This window comes from Lissotriton helveticus, chromosome 7 (assembly GCF_964261635.1).
Source record: "Lissotriton helveticus chromosome 7, aLisHel1.1, whole genome shotgun sequence".
Classification (NCBI taxonomy): Eukaryota; Metazoa; Chordata; class Amphibia; order Caudata; family Salamandridae; genus Lissotriton; species Lissotriton helveticus.
In genome coordinates this window covers 1,013,705,044-1,013,725,408 of record NC_136068.1, presented here as the reverse complement: position 1 = coordinate 1,013,725,408, position 20,365 = coordinate 1,013,705,044, and the positions used below count along the sequence as shown (strand labels likewise).

At 39.7% G+C, this 20,365-nt stretch overlaps 1 protein-coding gene across 3 annotated transcripts in view; it reads right to left on the bottom strand.

Annotated features, from left to right (window-relative positions):
- SGCD (sarcoglycan delta) overlaps window positions 1-20,365 on the bottom strand; it is a 1,044,256-nt gene that overhangs the window by 297,198 nt on the left and 726,693 nt on the right. The gene's annotated exons all lie outside the window — the stretch shown is intronic.

Genomic DNA, 20,365 nt, shown 5'->3' with positions numbered 1-20,365 from the left:
TCTGACAATAATGTTGATCCATTAATATTAGGGATCGCATAATGGCGATACATTTGTTGTTTACGCTTAATATTAGTAATGTTTTATATCTAACTATTTTTTTCCTTAAGGGTAATCCTCTCTACTCCAAGTCTTACTTTTCTGAATTCCCGTACATTCTCTCTCACCCTCCCTCCCAATTACCCCGACAATTCCCGCTAGAATGCTTTGATATAAGTGAATCTGCTTGTGAGGATGAGGGATTATAGGGGGTGGGATGGTGTAATTAGGCCAGAAAGAGAAGAAAATGTCTTTTAAAATCGGGGAAAATGTATTTCCACTATGTAATAATAGTAGGTAATTATCTCATGGGAGGTACTCCTCCTTACAATTGTCAATAGTGGAATCAGGAGTAATAGCTTGATACTTCCTTGTGACTCTCCATTTATCAAACATTTTACAAGTTTATCAACAATATTTTTCTACAAAATTATAACATTTTTATGGTAAATAATATTAAGCATAATTGTAGCAATTTCTACTTCTTATATAAATAAAGAAAACTTAGATTTTTATGACACGCTTGTTTCCAAGAATGTTTCACGTCCCTACTATGTGAATGTCTGCTGGCACCTGTCCAAGATGGATCGTTAGTGCCCTCGAGTAGAAAAAGGAGGGCCTGGAGCAGGCGGGAAGGGTACCACTCTCTGTGTGCTGGAGCTTTGGGAGAGGCCATGGAGGGATGCAGAGGGGATGATATCGAAGGACACTTGGACACTGTGTCACCATGCATGTCATTTGGGAGTAGTCAGGGGTCGCAGCAGTGACTTCTAGCTTGCTCCATGCTACTCCTGGAACTTCCTTTTCGACCCCTGCGCTCAGAGGAGGCAGAGCGTTTTCCTTCTCTGAGGCCAGGGGTTGCAAACGAAGTGCCTGGAGCAGGTAGGAGCAAGCTAGAGGTCAAAGCTGCGACCCCTGACTACTCCTAAAATACGTCCATGTGTCATTGCTTTAGCTGTGTATGCGCAAAGGTGAAGCCCACCATCCATCTTGGTAGGTGTTGTGGGGCTGTGAGTTGGGGGCAGACAGGGCAGGGGCAAATACGTGAATGTACATGTATGTTGTGACTGTAGCCAGGTGGAAAGAACAGAGCTCAGGATAAGGCAGAGGGAGAGACTGGAAGGTTATATAAGAGATATACAGGCATCTGATTGAGAAAGGAGTAGTAGCCAATCTAAGACTAGTGACAGATGTGAAAAAGAAAGTGGTGGAGATTCAACAACAAAGAGTAAGAAATAGGAGATCTTAGATAACCCCGATAAGACATTGGAAAGTTAAATGGGGGAGGTGGTGGCTGGCTAGCTTTGGGGCAGTACCACCGGTGCCACCATGCCAGGAGCTGACCAGGGGTGGGGGGGGTTGAGGGGGGGCATATTTTCAAATATATAACATGGATTTAAACCACATGGTGCAGAGTTTCTTGCCTTCAGCAATCTTCAGGCAACAATACAAATGTCAAGATAACCCTGGTGATTAATGGACTTGATCGTGAAAGATCTGAATTTTGTGTAGTGGAAGTTTTGACTCCTCATAAATTAGGGCAGAGGGTTAATATGCTTGCTATAAAGCACGTATACCATGCATAAAACAAAAGGGCATATAATGTAGATAGTTCTCTGGGTTACTGCTTTTGTTAAAGAGATGCTTTTGCTACTTTCAGTTCAGAAGTTACAATCTTAATATAGCACAGTTAACTATTAACTGTCATCAAAGATCTTTATTCAAACTGCATGGTATAGCTCATAAAGTTATGTTTTTCCCGTCTCATCATCCTAATGTTGCTAAAAAGCGTTAGTTTGGGAAAAAATACATTCTTATTAGCAAGGCCAACACCCACCCATGTGTTATTTTGAATCCTGAGTGTGTGCTTCCCCAGACAAAACACTCTTAAAATATAGTGCCTACTAGTACAGGTGCCACATTATTCTAACACCTTGTAATCCTCATTGCCTTATGTAACATTTCCTATAGACTGATTTACACGTGTATGATTCATTGGGTCTGTATAATGGGTGTATGATGAGTAGTGTAGTGCTAGAAAACAAATGAAATACATGTGGGAGAGGGGCTATGGAGAGATGAGCGGCACTGTTAGAGGATGGTGATGAGGGGCACTGTTAGAGGGTGGTGAGGAGGGAACTCATGGAGAAAGAGATCACTGGAGGGCTCCAACAAACATTGCCACTCCGGCAGTGGCGTAGCTAGACCAGCCGTGGTCGGTAGTGGGTGCACCTGCCGGGCGGTGACGTTAGAAGGGGGAGGGGCAGGGTGGGGGGTAGTAATCTATGGATTACGGATCTTTACAGGCAGGCCCGGTTCTAGTGGGTGGGCCGGGTGGGCCAGGCCCACCCAAACATGAGCCTGGCCCACCCAAACAGGAGCCTTGGCCCTCGCAGTGAGTGCTTGAATGGCAGGTGAGCAAAGGCATTGGGCTCACAGCGTTGTCTGTGTGTATGTGCGCCCGGGCTGAGACAGCTTCCCGGGCGAATACACAGACAGTTTTAAGAGATTATCGCAGCCGCACCCGAGTACTTCGCAGGTCTTTAAAAGACCATTTACATGTTAACGAGGCTTTGTTTATTTTTTTACCCCTTCATCTCCACTGGTGAAAGGCGGCAACGGTCACCTATTCTGCTGTGTGGATATTTCTTTTTCAATGCAGTGCAGGAGAAAAGTTTTTTATTCCTATTCACCTTTCCTGACCCCTGCAGCGGTTTATCACATCAGGCTGTGACACAAAGTTTCACTAATGGAGTAGATAAGAGTGTGTTCCTAAACTTTTTTCTTTTTAGAATCTGCACAGGTCCAGCAGGACACATACTTCTTGTGTGCTTCATTTGAACAGTTTTTATCATTATCATGGCTGATGCAGGACTACAATAAGACAATACAAAATGCCCAGATAACACTGGTGATTAATGATTCTGCTGGAGAGCAATCATTTGTCTGTTGGTACTTTTGAAATGCAGATGAACTGTATTTTATGTAGAAGCTTAGTGGGTTTCTGCCTTTGCCACAGAGATCCTTGTGTAACTTGCAATTCAGAAGTTACAATCCTAACATAGGACAGTGACCAATGAAATATCACCAAAGAGCTGCATACAAACATGAATGGTATAGTTAGAGCTTCACTTTTTAGGTCTCGCCTAGTTGTCTGCGAGACAACTTGTGTTATCACTTTTGGGGGAATGTGGACAGCAGACTGTCACGCGCTTCTCCTGCCGGAGATTGTAGCTCGTGGGCGCGCACGGCGCCGTGCCCCTCTCCTGCACTCACACAGTTACAGTCACGCATGCGCACATACACAGCCACATGCATACACAGGCAAACACACACTGCATACACACACGCACCCCTCCTCGCCCCCGCATCTACACACACACACTAGCGCACCTACACACACACACAGAGACCCCCCCACACACACACCAGCGCACCTACACACACGCACGCACACATACAGAGACCCCCCTCCCCCCACCGCCGCCGCCATCGCACATATACACACACACAAGCGCACCCCCTCCCCCCTACAACTAAGCCCCACTTACCGCCATTTGGAACTTCTGTAGCCGGGGCTCTCCCTCTGGCATGGGAGCCCCGCTCTCAGGCACTCCGTGGGCGCGTGCGCGGGATTCCCGAAGATGGAAGTCCCGCCCAAAGGAAGTAGGCGGCGTGCACGCCGTACTTTCCAGGACGCTGCAGGTTGGTGCGAAGGGGTACGCTTCAGGCGTATGTGGCGTGCGGGGAGCACCCGTGTTCATTGGGCATGTTATCTTTTTTTTATTTTTTTATTTTACAACTTTCCGTGATGTCTATCTGCAAGCCCAGTGATGGAAAGTGATGATTTACAGCATAGTGAATTACATATTAAATGATGTACTGTCTGGTCTTTCTTCTTTTAAAAATAAACGCATAGAGGCGATCTTTGTGTTTTAGTTTTTACCTCTTAGAAGCAATAAAAAAATCGGAAGCTCGGAACCATTCTCCCAGAACCTGCAAATGGTATTTTAGTTGTGATGGCGGATTTGTGGAGGCAAAATATGAAACTTTCGAATATGTTTTTAGTCGACACATAACTTCAGCAGTCAAGATTAGATCTCGAGTGTCTGATTTTAACCTGATAAAGCAAGTGTCCCCACCCCTACCCTGTTTCCTTTTAATCATTCACAGTGTGGTGTGCTTTATTTCACTTTTAGCTTGTTTGAAATCGGTCCTGAATGGCCAAACTAGTTGTCTTTTGGGTCTGAGACACCATCCTAAGTGGAGCTTATATTCCCGCAAGGTTGCTTGTGTACTTGCTTCACAGCCTCTGTGTGTGAGGTAGCTTGTGACCTGCTTCTCTGTGGCGTAGCTCGTGTGACTACTCTGCCTCCTTCGCGAGGTAGCTCGTGTGCGGGCTCCTGTTCGCGCGAGGTAGCTCGTGTGCGGGCTCCTGTTCGCGCGAGGTAGCTCGTGTGCGGGCTCCTGTTCGCGCGAGGTAGCTCGTGTGCCCCCCCCCCCCTCTGTGTATAAATGCTGCGCCCCCCTCTGTGTATAAATGCTGCTCCCCCTGCTCCTAGAAAGAATGTTTACTTGTTGGATGTCTCCTCCTCAAACCCAGTGTATGGCTCTTGTCAGAGCCATTGAACATTTCTGGTCTGCACTCAGCCTAAGCTAGCGATGGATAAATAGATGAGTGCCTTTGTCTTTCGTCTCCCTCCGCTGGAGAGCTTTTTTGAAATGTTCAAGGTAATGAAATTGATTTTATATTAAAAGCAGAGCGTTGGAATATACCATTTCAAGCTGAAAGGCAATATTTCTCTCCATGTGCTCCCATGCCTGGTGTGTCACGCAGTTTGGTGCTTACTTTCCCTCCATGTTAAGGAACAGTAGATGTTTCAGCACCCAGGCTAATGTGCTGCATAGCTAAATAGATATAATGTCACAAAGGCGAGACCGATTGCATTGCAAATGCTTGTTTTGTTTTGTGATCTAGTTAGAACTTCCTTTGTCTTTCACTATTCTAATGTTGCTAAAATTAGTATTTTTGGGCAGATATACATTTTTATCAGTAAAGCTGACCCCCATGGAATACTCTTTAAATCCTAAGGTTGTGTTTCCACAGACCAAACCCTCTGAAAATATACTGCCCACCAGTAGGGATGACATGTGATTCCTACACCTTGTAATCCTCATTGGCTTATGTGACATTTCCTGGAGACTGATTTACATACTTGTATGAATGATTCATTGTCTCTATAATGTGTGCGTGGTGTAAAGTACTGACACATACTACACTGATATGAGTAGTGCTATACAACAAATTAAATGCATATGAGAGAGGTGCTACGTAAAGATGAGGGGCACTGGTGGAGCGTGGCAGTGAGGGAATCCGAGGAGGAGGTAGTGGGAGGGGCTATGGAGTGATGAGGGGCACTGTTGGATGGAGGCAGTGAGGGAATCCGAGGAAGAGGTCAATAGGGGGAGGGGCTATGGAGCGATGAGGGACATTGTTGGAGGGTGGTAGTGAGGGAATCCAATGAGGAGGTCAATAGGGGGTCATGGAGGGATGAGGGGCACTGGTGAAGGGTGGCAGTGAGGGAATCAGAGGAAGAGGACATGGGGTGGAGGGGGTGCTAGGGAGATAAGGGGCACTGGTAGAGGTGGTAGTTAGGGAGTCTGAGGAGGAGGTCATGGTGGAAGGGGCTACAAAGAGATGAGGGACACTGGTGGAGGGTGGCAGTGAGGGAGTCCGAGGAGGAGGTCAATAGGGGGAGGGGCTATGGAGCGATGAGGGGCACGGTTGGAGGGTGGAAGTGAGGGAATCCAATGAGGTCAATAGGGGGGCCATGGAGGAATGAGGGGCACTGGTGGAGGGTGGCAGTGAGGGAATCCGAGGAAGAGGTCATGGGGTGGTGGGGGAGCTAGGGAGAGATAAGGGCCGCTGGGGGAGGGTGGTAGTAAAGGTATTTACGGAGAAAGAGGTTATTGGTGTAGTGCCAAAAAAGACTTTTGCATCAGCACTAAAGCCGGCCCTGTCATGGCCTTTCTGTTTTGGTTTATTTAATTAGCATTCGGGTCATAAGTGCTACTGTGGAACATACTTTAAAAGTGAATGCTAATTATATTTACTGCTATATTCAATGTTTTAAGTTTGAAGGTGATTTTACTAATGTTTTACCGGGGAAAAATGAAAGTGGAGCCGATGGTGCCTGATATGGGGCTGAGGCCCAAGGTCAGCTGTGAGATAAGGTGCACTGGAGAGGAGTAGTGGATAATCAAGCCTGTAAGGGCGTGCGTTGCAGAGTCCAGAGTCAGGTGGAGGTAGTAATGGAATGGGATTCTCCATGAAGGCTCGCACAGAGGGAGCCCGAGAAGTGTCACTTGCCTGATACTCCCACCTCAGAAACCTCCTCTTCCCATCAAAGGAACATTACATGGAAAAAACACTTTTTGAGAGTGATAATATTTACAAAGAGACTTGGAAAAGAGTGCGTTTCACTGGGCCTTGTAAGACTAAGAAGAGATAAAGGAGGGCCCTGACGCAGGCCTGCCCAGACATATATGCGACAATTCGAGACCGCAGTGGCCCACACAAATAAAAATTCCTGGAGCCGGGCCTGTTTACAGGTAAGTAAACATATAAGTAAATAAAACTAATTTCGTTGCGTGCACTGCATCGCATTTGGAGTTGCAGTGCAAGCAACGAAGTATGTTTTATTTATTTATATGTTTACTTACCTGTAAAGCTCCGTAATCCATACATTACTACCCCCCACCCTACCCATCTCCCTCCCCACGTCATCGCCCAGCAGGTACACCCACTACCGACCGCGGCTGAGCTAGACCCTTTGCCGCACGTGGCGGTCCCTGTGTTTGCCACCCCGTGACCGTGGTGGTCCCTGTGTTTGCCACCCCGTGACGGCCGCAGGCAAGGTGTGGGGGGTCCAGGGAGGGCGGTGTGGTGCTGGTGATCCAGCGGGCTATAGAAAATATATCATAAACTACGCTACCCAATTTTATAACCTATAAACAAAATTCTAAACTATACATGGACCCATTTATGAACCTGATATATTTTTGGGCCTACTGAATCAGGTGGTCAAATAAATCTATATACACATTATTTACAAACTATAAACATTTTATACATTAGCAGAAAGAATATTGTCATTAGAATAAAACCCAATCATTTAAATGACCACTATAGGCGACGTGATCTAGCTAAAGGTAACCTATACTTCTAAATAACCAAGACCAGCTTGTTTGTCAAAAGTAAGATTTTATTTTCTAAATTATGGTATATAAGTTGTAAGTTTTATAATCGAATTTTATTAGCATTAAAGCAAGCATGATAGTAAGAAATATGGAAAAATACAATTTAAGCAATTGAATCAATTTTAAAGAAATTATATAAAGTTTAGCATTTCTAAAACCTATTTCCCTAACTGAGCTAAATAGACAGAAATTAAAGTAAAGTTCTTTGAGGATTCTTACGTGCTCCACGCAAAGTCCAGCAGCACATCACCCTCATCGGAAAGTCAGAAAGCAGCAGCCAGCCCGACCCTAAGGGCATGACTTTTTATACCTTTCTACGCTAACTAAACTAGCAAAGGAAAGTTTTCAGAAATACTCGACGTCCCATTGGCTGAGAGTGACAAGTGACATGTCACCCGATTCTTAAAAAGTTCCACAAAATCATGTCTTACAAAGACCATTGTCTCTTCCACGTGAAGCCAGAGGCTTCCTGCGATTGCAACTTTGTTTTAAGTCATCCTCGCAGCTTCCATAGTCTTACAGTGCAACTTCCGCGGATGCCAAGTTAAGGACTGACAAAAAGTTCACTTTCGACCTTGGCCATGTCCGACAGAATGATGTCAGCTCATCAGTTTTTGCTTTGTGAATGCAGCTTCAATAAACGTTTTAATTCAGAATGGGCGTCTCGTGACTTTCTGCAGAATTATAGTTCAACTCTCATTTTGCGGCTCAAATAGCTAGGCCTCAAAAGCAGGCAACTTATGATTTCTAGTATAAAACAAACACAAGAAAAGTATTAATGTAAGAAATAAAGTATATTCTGTATCCACCCCATGGTTTACTAATTAATTAGCCCACCCGATTAATCAAAATGTTACCTAGCCATTGCAAACAAATAAAGCAGCGTTTATATTTACCAGTCTCCGTTTTTCTATGAGACCCATATGCACCTAGAATAGTAGAAATGACATCACACAGACAAGGAAAAGCAAAACAAGCACATGCTTATTTTAAATATGCAGCAGTTAGTAATGACAAAAAACGAAAACAATAAATTATTTTATTATTTTGCACGAACAAAAAGATGCAACATTTATGCACGTTTATGAGCACACATGTTAGTCCCCCCACGTGTAAAGTTTAATCTAGATTGTATTAGCACGACATATCACAAATCATTAATAATTTTATTCATGTTATGGAAATGTGACTTTGCGAGTTTAAACAAAATTTTGTTTTCTATCTCGCTCCATCAACTCCCTCATCTGGTGATTAACAAATCACCACACCAGCACTCAAAATTTTGATAAATTTAATTTATAAGAAATCGATTCAAATTCATTGTATTAGTAAACCTAAAAGTCTGTTTCAGCATAATCTTTACAATTAACATGACGCTCTCTATGTAACTCCTGCAACTCAATCTCCCTTTCCTCTTCTTTTCTGAGTTTATAAATTCTCTTCTTTTCTCTTAAATGCTTCTTTCTTTTATGCAACAGACAACCTACTTTAGTCAAAATAAAAATGAATATAATTATAATCAAAGGTGCCAGAATCTTGCCAAGAATTGAACTTCCGATATTATGAAACCAGTTTTTAATTGCTTGAAACCTATTTGAAAGTTTCCCAGTAAAATCTTCTTCTTCTAAAGGAATTATTTCAGAATGCATTTGTGTAATATTCTTAATATACATTTCAATATTTTTACTTTCATCCGGTATATATGTACAGCAATGTTGGACATGTAAAATGCCACAGACTCCTCCCTCCTTTGCTAGGAGTATGTCTAAAGCAAGACGATCTTGAATTACCATGGATCTAATTGCGATAACTTCAACATTCACTAACTGAAACCCATCAGCAGTGTCAGTTGATAATCTATCAACTATAGTGGACAATTTTCTGATTCTCCCTGCATTTAGGGTTATACCAACAAAAGGTATTACAGCTTGGAAAATATCTCCCAGAACTTCAGTAAAAGTTTCTCTTTTAGCTCTATTTACATAATTATGAATTTTAAATAATCCTTCTGAATCTCTGTCAACATGAAACACTTTAGGAAAAACAATTCCCACATAACAAGTTCCATACCAATGGTCTGGAAGGTTGTAGTAGGCTTTGTCACCACAAACAAAATAAATTCCAGGAAAGATAGGATCTTTTCCACCTTTAAATCCCCAACCTCCCATAATCTGATAAGTATCTTCACAGTTGCTTGCACCTACAAAATAATTATCAAAAAGTGTGTTATCTCTTCTAATACAAAGCTTTCCACTAACAGGTTTGTCTATGTGAATTGCAATATTTTCAAGCATTTTGCCATTTAGTTTCTCATCCTCTTTTTGCCAGAATGATGACTTAGTCTGCTTGACTAATTCATTTCTCTTATAAATTGCTCTTCTCTCCTCAACCATATTCAGAAATTTCTTCCCTTCAGCACTTAATTTACATGTTAGATTATTTTTGTAAGCATACTCATAAGTGAGTTCGTTAGTAACAAGGAAATATTCTCTCAATTGTTTAGCTTTCTTATGCTTATTTAAAGCATTATCAATCTTGACATTAGCAAAAATCTCATCATAATTTGAATAGTAATATTCTAAACGACCAGTTTGATAAAATAAACTAGTTAATACACTACATGTAACAGCATAAGTGAGAGGAAGCATATTATATGTTACTCCCTCAGAAACAGAAGCGGGCAACTTAACGCATACATAACAATCCTTTGCATCCATTACCTTTACATATTCACTCAAAAGCTTTGTGAAAGTATTGCTTGAAAAATCACCTATTGATTTATCTTGATGAATGTTAGGCTGATGATCAATTACTTTTGCAGATGCACTATGTTTAGTTTGGCTAACCAGAGCTTTGCTTGTTAAATTAACTTTGTGTAATTCTCTATTCATTTCTAAAGGTATAATCACAGCTAGTACCAACCAGAGCAGAACTAAAATGAGCAGACACACCAGAGTCATCTTACAGCATCTTTTAAAAACAGAGCATTTTGAAGTGCTCTCCTTAATGTAAGGCATTTTTAGGTTAGTTTTAGCCTCAAAAATAAAATTAAAAATAAATTTTAAAATTTATATACACCCCCCTTTTAAAATATATTTTTCTTTTATAACCCTAAACAAGATTTCTTCGACCTTATGTCATACATAAGTTTTCTTCTATTAGACAGTTTTCTTCGACCTTGTGTCAACTAACAGGATTTCTTCAGCCTTATGCCAATTTAATAAATTTGTACTTCAATCATTGTCACTAATTTCTTGGATTTCGTTTTCTTCTTCACTACTATCATATATGTCTATAACAGGTGGAATTACTAAGTAAGTCCACTCAGGAGACTTGTATTTCTGGTTTGGTCTAATTATTCTCTTCCCTTTTCTTGATATCACTTCTATTTTCCTTCCAACTCCAACCTCTTTTCCAGGACTCTTTTGACTACTGATTTCTTCAACTTGTTCTATTGGCTTTTTAATCAATCTGACTCTCAATCTTCCACCAGGCCAGTAGTCTGCTTTTCTTACGTACTTTTTCTTTGGTTCAGAATTATTCGATTCTGACTTCCAAGTCCTTTTCTTTCTGCTTTCACTTCCACCTTCCACGTCACTTTCCTCAGATTCGTAGTCTGAAATTTCAATTGACTCAGGAACTTCTCTATTCGGCAATTTCACTCCTTCAGGAACTTCACTTTGTCTTCCATCACTGGTACTCGGTAATTCGTTCTCTTCCTCTTCCTCAATTACCTCTAGCTTCCCAGATTTCGGATTTTTGTTCCTTACTTCAGAGCTTGTTCTCTGCCTTTCGATACTCTCCTGGTCTGAAACTTCTTTTGGTTCAGCTTCTCTGTCTTCAACATAGACAACCGAATCCTCAGTTATCTTTCCTTTTAGCAGATTCTCTTCACCTTCAGAATCTATTTCAATTATTTCTAAGTCTTTTCTTGTCAAATTTCCATTCACTGGCACAGTTTCCAGATGTCGACTTTCTTGTCGATCTTCAGAATCTGGAATTACTTCACCTTCTGTTCTGTCTTCTGCTTCAGAATCAGAGTCATCTGTGGTATCACTTTCAACATCAGAACTCTCAGGAGTTGGTATTGGAATAGTATGACTTGGATGAATCCAGCGCTTCAATCCTCTGCACTTTACAGCATTAGTAGTGATCAAGATTACCTGCCTAGGTTTCTGCCATCTAGGAGATAGACAATTCCTCCTCCGATGTACTTTCGTTCTGACCCAGTCTCCAGGTCTCAGATCATGTGTCAAAACTTTGTCATTTGATTGTGCTTCAGTTCCCACCTGATTAGACACAGAAGTTACCATATCAGATAACCTTTTACAGTAATCCAAAATTGCACTGTCATTTATGCTCAACAGTTTACCTACAGGTACAAAAGCTTGCCTCATAACTCTTCCCATCAAAATTTCATGAGGACTCAAACCTGTCTTTTTATCTGGTGTACTTCTTATTGACATCAAAACAAGTGGAAGAGCATCAGTCCACTTAACTCCTGTCTCTAGACACATTTTTCCAATTCTGTTTTTGATAGTTCCATTTATTTGTTCAACTACACCTGATGCCTCTGGTCTGTATGCACAGTGTATTTTCTGCTCAATGCTCATAGCTTCGCAAATTAACTTCAACAGTTTGTTATCAAAATGGCTTCCTCCATCACTCTCAATAGTAACTGGAAAACCGTACCTTGGGATGATTTCTCTGAGCATTAGTTTTGCTACTGTAATTGAATCACAATGTCGTGTAGGAAAAGCCTCTACCCACCTTGAGAATAAGCATACAATTACAAGTACATATTTCAAACAGTTGTGTAAGGGCATTTCAATGAAATCTATTTGTAACCTGGTAAAGGGACCACCCTCTCGACCAATTATTCCTGTCCCCACCACTGATTTTCTGTTTGGATTCATTTGTTGGCATGACAAACACCTTTGACAAAAAGATTCTGCAATGGTTCTAAATTTGGTATTGAACCATGTCTCTTTAAACAGTCTGACCATAGAATCTCTTCCTAAATGAGCAGGACCATGATATAATCTGGCCATGTCAGAAATCATGCAATTTGGTAAAACTACTCTGCCATCTTTGTAAACCCACACTCCATCTTCATCACGTTGTCTACAATCTGATCTTAACCACTGGTCTTTTTCTTCATCATCTGCTTCGTTTTGTAAATCTCTAATCTCATTCCATGTTTCTACAATAGTTGTTAGCATTAATGAATTTGAATCAGTTTCTGTACTTCTATTCCGATTGTAAGAATAATTTTTCCTTGCGCAGTACTTTGCTGTTTCATCTGCGAAGGCATTTCCTTTGGAAATATAATCAGTCCCTCTAGTGTGTGCTGCACACTTGACTATGGCAATTTCTTTTGGCAATTGTATTGCTTCAATTAATCTTCTAATGAAAACTGCATTTTTAATTGGTGATCCTGTTGATGTCATGTATCCTCTCTGTGACCAGAGTTGTCCATAATCATGTACAACTCCGTACCCATACTGACTATCAGTAATGATGGTAACTCTTATATCCTTTGATATTTCACATGCACGAATTAAAGCAATCAATTCAGCTACTTGAGCTGAACGAACTCCTTCAAGACATGATGCTTCTTTAATGTTTTCGACTGTACAAACTGAGTATGAAGCTTTCAAGACACCACCTTCGGATCTTAAGCATGAGCCATCTACAAAGTAGACAAAATCCGATTCAGGCAAAGGTCTGTCTTTGATGTCTTTTCTTGGTTTTGTGCAGAATTCCATGACATCTAAACATTCATGTTCTGTCTCAATGTCATTAACGATTTCTGAATCAGGCAGTAATGTAGAAGGATTCAGATTCAAACATCTTGAAATCGAAACATTATCTGCTCCTAGTATGATTTTCTCATACTTTGTCAATCTGCTACTTGTTAAATGTTGAGTCTTACCTCTTGTCAGTAATATTTCAACTGAATGAGGTACAAAAACTTTCACAGGAAATCCCATAATGATTCCTTCACTTTGTTCAAGACTGATACTTGTAGCTGCAACTGCTTTTAAACAACCTGGTAATGCTTTTGCAATTGGATCAAGAACTGCAGAGAAATATGCAATAGGTTTCTTTAGGTTTCCATGTCTCTGAATTAACACAGATAATGCACATCCTTCTCTCTCACTGCAATACAGTTCAAAATCTTTCTCATAATTTGGCATACCCAAAGCAGGAGCTTGGCATAAGCTCTTTTTCAAGTTTTCAAAAGATTCCATCTCAACATCATTGAGAATAATTGGATCTTTTACATCTGATTTGGTCAGTCTTTGTAGTGGTTTCGCAATTACTGAAAATCCACTTATCCATTGTCGACAGTAACCTACCATTCCCAGGAACATTCTGACCTGTCTTTGTGTTCTTGGCGGTAACATTGCTTGAATCATTTTTATTCTCTCTATTGTTACTTGTCTTTTTCCTTTTGCAATTCTGTGACCAAGATATTTCACTTCCTGTTTGCAAAACTGTAGTTTTGCTGGGGACACTTTATGTCCTTCTTCTGCAAGGCGATTTAACAGAATTATTGTGTCTGTTACACAATTTTCTCTTGTCTTAGCAGCTATTAACAAATCATCAATATACTGCACCAGCGTAGACCTACCTGGTAAGTCTAAATCTTCTAATGATCTTTTTAACAGTTCGTTAAAGATTGAAGGACTTTCTGTATAGCCCTGAGGGATTCTTGTCCATCCAAGGGTCTTACCTTGGAATCTGAAAGCAAAGATTTCATAACTGTCTGGGTGTAGAGGAACAGTAAAGAATGCATTGCAAAGGTCAATGACTGTGTACCATTCAGCATCATATGGAATCTGAAATAGAATTACTGCTGGATTTGGAACCACAGGACAACATGGAATAACAATTTGATTAACCTTTCTCAAATCTTGTACGATCCTAAATGTTCCGTTAGCCTTTTTAACTCCCATAATTGGTGAATTACAAGAGCTACTCTTCATTTCTTCCAATACACCTTGCTTGATTAATTTTTCAATTACAGGTGTAATACCTTCAATTGTCTCTGTTTTCATTTTATACTGTGGAGTGTTTGGAAATTCTATTCCCTGTTTCAATGCAATTTTAACAGGATCTACGTTTTTCATCAGACCCATCTCATTCCCAGTAAAATCCCATATTTCAGATTTCACTGTCTCTTTTAGCTCTTCAGGTAAATCTTTTTCTTCAAATGCAGGAAACAATTTTGTTTCTTCTGCTTCCATCATCATCATTGTCATTCTGTACAAACCATCTTCCTCCATTGTTTGTAATTCAACTCCTTCAGGAGAACAATATATTCTGCAATTCATTTTACATAGTATGTCTCTACCTAATAGATTTACTGGACTACTATTACAAACCACAAATCTGTGTTTGTCTCTGTAATTTCCAATTTCAACTGGTACTGGATCAGTTAAATCTGTTTTAATTTGCTGATTACTTACTCCGACAACTTGGATGGTATCCCCAGAGAGAGGTAGGTTTTCAATTTCCACTGATCTAACAGTAGAACGGGTAGCACCAGTGTCCACTAGAAAAGTGATGTCTACATCATTAACTTTCCCGTTTACATAAGGACCAGACTGGTCAACCTCAAGAGTGGCTCCAACAACACACTCTTCCTCCTCTCTCGGGCACCGTCAGCAATAATCATCTGAATCACTGTCTTGGCTTTCTGTTAATAAAAATTGTTGTGAAGCATTTTGCATTTGAACCCTTTGCTGCTTTTGCTGTTTTTGTGGTTTTATTACCTGTTCACATCCCTGAAATCCCACGTTTGGATTATATTTTTGAACTCCCCCACAATTCGGAAAAGGTGGTTGTGGCAATTGGTCTTGACGATTATTCACCTGTTGTTGTTGCTGTTGTTGTAATTGTCGCTGAATATTAAATTCATTTAACCCCTGTTGCATCTGTAGCTGTTGCTGCACGTTAACACCATTCTGCATCTGTGGATTCAATAAGGGATTCTTTAAGTTTCTAGGAGGGTGAGGACACTCGTCCCTCCAATGTCCAATTTCGCCACAATTAAAACAAGGTAATCTTTGTTTCAGCTCTTCTATCTTTGGGCTAAATTTCTTTTGGAAATTATTACCTTTAAACTTTCCTTGTATCTGGTTCGTATTTCCAGTTTGAACAAAATTAGTGTTCTTATTTCCCATGCTGGCAATCTGTTGCTCAGCTACCTTTACCTGTGCCCACATGGCTTTCTCCTTTAGCTTCTTCTGTTTTACTTCTAATTCATCGCTACAATATTTTGCTTTTCTCAGAATATCATCAATAGATAGTGCTTGCCATCCGACAATACTAGTTCTGATCATTTCTCCAATTTCAGGTTTTAGTCCATAAACAAATCTATAGATAAAATGACTCATGTCTTTCTCATCTAATTTCTCATAACCACTGTATTGTTTAAAGATTAACAGTAGTCTTTCATAAAAAGAATGAACTGATTCTTTTGTTTCCTGCTCTGTTCTTTCTATTTTAACCCAATCAACTTCTTTCGGTGGAATTTTGTTTTTCATCCAAACAATTACTTTCTCGTAAAAATCCATTACAAGTGGATTTGGGGCACCTGTTTCTTTGATTCGCTCAGGTTCTGTTTTTGGCCAACTAATAGATATTTTACATTCTGTCCAAAGATCAGATGGAACAACAATGTCAAAAAATCCATCCAAATCAATCCACAGAACTTTTGACACTTTGATAAATCTATCGACTTGCCTGTACCACTCAACAGGTTTCTCTCTTAATTTTGGAAAGTCATTTGTGAATAACAGAATGTCCTGTCTCGACCATGGGACATGAACATATCCTCCACCTGCAACTTCTCTCATTGGAAATTGTTTTGACAATTTTTCTAATCTTTCATCTTCCTTCCTTTTAGTCCATTTCACTCTCCATTTGTTCAGTTCTCCTAGCTTTTTGATATAGACAATCAAATCTTTAATGTGAACTATTCTTCCCATTGAGTTCAAACTCTCAATGTCGCTTTCTGAGAAATCTAATCTGTAATGTTTTGCAAAATTCTTTTGTTTACTCACATCAATTTCAAGTTCTGCAGCTAGATCCTCTAATTGATCATATTTATTTTTCGTTTTCCATTGAATACTTTTGCAAATGAATAATAGTTCATCATCCCGATAGTAATTTAAACTATCTGGGCCAATTGTTCCAATTATTAATTCTTCTATATTCGCCTTTAATTTGGCCACATCAAGCTTTGGTGTAGTTACCCTGACTTCAGGACTTCCTACATCTGACATAGCACCCATTGGTGTTTTTGGAGATAAATCCTCATTAAAGGTTAAATCAGGCATTCTCGATCTAGAAGTGTTTAATTCAGTCAAGTCTGAATAAAATTTTTCAGCAGGCTTTTGAATTTCTGTATTTAAAGGAATAGTTAATCCAGTTTTGTTTGTATTTCTTTGATCAAATATAGGCTGAACAGGACCTATTGTTACTGGAACTGTAACAGCTTCCATGCCTTTTGTCATTCTTTTGATTAATTCTTCTTTAGACCTTAAGTATTCATTATAATCGACATCCTCAACATTTCTTGTTTCTCTTGCATAATCTTTTGGAGGTTCCCTTGCTCTTGGAGTCATTGAAAAATGTCTACCCTCATTTCGTGCATTCTCAAATTCTGGTCTTCTAGGAGTTTCAGTGATTTCACAATTATTTGGATAAAGTTTAGGAGCTTCGCTAATTGGAGGTGCACTCGGTGAAGTTTCAGTAGAAACCACCGGAGTAGACCATGATCTAGGAGGTCTCAAAGGCTGATTAGGTTGTTTATTTTTTGCAGTTGTATATATTTCTTCCATAATTGCATCCTCAGATTCACTTTCCATAGATTTTCCTGTAGGAGAACCCATTACCATTTCATGAATTAAATACAATCCTTCACTCATGTTTCCCTGTCTCCACATTCGTAATCTATCTTCATGAGTTTCTCTTTTCCATGATGGATTTTTAGAAGGTCTTTTAATTCCACTAGCTTCTCTTTGTAACTGATACATCTCGTCTTCCCACTCAACTAAAGCTTCAAATTGAGTTGGTCTCGGTTTTGGAACAAGAGCATTCATTTTCTCTCGTAAGTTTCTTAAAACTCTTACATTAAATGAACCATCATCAGGCCAAGTCAAAACACCATCGTTTTTAGTATAACGTTTCCAACTGTCGAACCATAAGACAGTATGATATCCGTATTCACCTTCCATGTACGCTGCAGGTGTTTTATACTTATGAAGTAGTTTACCACCTCGCGTTTCGATTTTCTTGTCAGGTGAAAATAAATTCTTAAATTTCTGAAATAATGTTGTCTTTTTCTCAACATGTTTAAAATGATAACTCATTTTTAAAAGTTAAATTCAATTCACAAAATCGTTCGTAAAATATTTCCGGGATGTTCCGCAAAACAACCAATCCGTGCGCGAAACACACCAACAAACCAATGGCAGTTGAGCTACGTCAGTTTCCTGCTCAACCAATAATTTTGGAGATTTTCCTAAGGACCAATCAGCTCACAGGCCGTCAGAGACTCAGGAGCCAATCAGAATACACCTTGTGACGTAGGTCACCCAATCCCAGCGCGGCTCTGTGACGTACACAGCAGCTGCGGTTTCTCGCTTCTCACTCCTGGCGCTTACCCCTCCTTCACAAAATCTTTTCACAGCGCCATTTTAAGAACACTTTTCAGTGTAAATTAATTCTTAACAATGACTTATAAAGACAACATCTGTTCGTTTCACTAATTAGGATAGTTTACATACATTCAAGTATCCACACTTCGGAATAGACGGCGCTATTCACACTAAGGATAATATTCAATTGTCAGTAGAGTAACCTTACCCCACCCTTCTAACACGTATAATTATGAACTCGCTTTGCTCTGAACCCACCGCGAAGTGAAAGTTCTAAGAGTTCCACTTGAACATAAAATACAACTCAAATTCGCACTTTTATACGGAAAATTCCCTAAATTCAAACACACACGAAATCCGTACAGGACTCTCACCTGTTTATAGATAATCATGCACCGACGCTAATTTTACCCTTCACTCAAGCTTGGATATAACTAATACTCTCATCACAGTGAGTTTTATGGAAGGCGCTTTGTCCCTATTCTCATGCTGCTTTGATTTCTTAGAAAATCCTCACTATACAAGAGTCAGACCTAGTCCTAAAACTGTGCTGCTCGGCGACAACACTATGGTACACGGCGATACCTCTTGTGATACTCGGCGATATCACTACAAACGAACAGATGGCTTGCGTGACTAATTTCTCGCCACACAATCTATACCGGTATAGCTTACAGATAGGCACGAAAAACGAACTTAACGAGTGTTAAAACATTAATCCTATTTGCATACCATGACGCAATCCTTAGCAACCAACATGTTACCTTGGTTACTCCTTAGCAACCATCAATTTCTGCTACCAGATAATTGATCCAGCGGGCTATAGAAAATATATCATAAACTACGCTACCCAATTTTATAACCTATAAACAAAATTCTAAACTATACATGGACCCATTTATGAACCTGATATATTTTTGGGCCTACTGAATCAGGTGGTCAAATAAATCTATATACACATTATTTACAAACTATAAACATTTTATACATTAGCAGAAAGAATATTGTCATTAGAATAAAACCCAATCATTTAAATGACCACTATAGGCGACGTGATCTAGCTAAAGGTAACCTATACTTCTAAATAACCAAGACCAGCTTGTTTGTCAAAAGTAAGATTTTATTTTCTAAATTATGGTATATAAGTTGTAAGTTTTATAATCGAATTTTATTAGCATTAAAGCAAGCATGATAGTAAGAAATATGGAAAAATACAATTTAAGCAATTGAATCAATTTTAAAGAAATTATATAAAGTTTAGCATTTCTAAAACCTATTTCCCTAACTGAGCTAAATAGACAGAAATTAAAGTAAAGTTCTTTGAGGATTCTTACGTGCTCCACGCAAAGTCCAGCAGCACATCACCCTCATCGGAAAGTCAGAAAGCAGCAGCCAGCCCGACCCTAAGGGCATGACTTTTTATACCTTTCTACGCTAACTAAACTAGCAAAGGAAAGTTTTCAGAAATACTCGACGTCCCATTGGCTGAGAGTGACAAGTGACATGTCACCCGATTCTTAAAAAGTTCCACAAAATCATGTCTTACAAAGACCATTGTCTCTTCCACGTGAAGCCAGAGGCTTCCTGCGATTGCAACTTTGTTTTAAGTCATCCTCGCAGCTTCCATAGTCTTACAGTGCAACTTCCGCGGATGCCAAGTTAAGGACTGACAAAAAGTTCACTTTCGACCTTGGCCATGTCCGACAGAATGATGTCAGCTCATCAGTTTTTGCTTTGTGAATGCAGCTTCAATAAACGTTTTAATTCAGAATGGGCGTCTCGTGACTTTCTGCAGAATTATAGTTCAACTCTCATTTTGCGGCTCAAATAGCTAGGCCTCAAAAGCAGGCAACTTATGATTTCTAGTATAAAACAAACACAAGAAAAGTATTAATGTAAGAAATAAAGTATATTCTGTATCCACCCCATGGTTTACTAATTAATTAGCCCACCCGATTAATCAAAATGTTACCTAGCCATTGCAAACAAATAAAGCAGCGTTTATATTTACCAGTCTCCGTTTTTCTATGAGACCCATATGCACCTAGAATAGTAGAAATGACATCACACAGACAAGGAAAAGCAAAACAAGCACATGCTTATTTTAAATATGCAGCAGTTAGTAATGACAAAAAACGAAAACAATAAATTATTTTATTATTTTGCACGAACAAAAAGATGCAACATTTATGCACGTTTATGAGCACACATGTTAGTCCCCCCACGTGTAAAGTTTAATCTAGATTGTATTAGCACGACATATCACAAATCATTAATAATTTTATTCATGTTATGGAAATGTGACTTTGCGAGTTTAAACAAAATTTTGTTTTCTATCTCGCTCCATCACTGGCGATCCCTGGGTTTGCTGCCCCGCGATGGCCGCAAGTAAG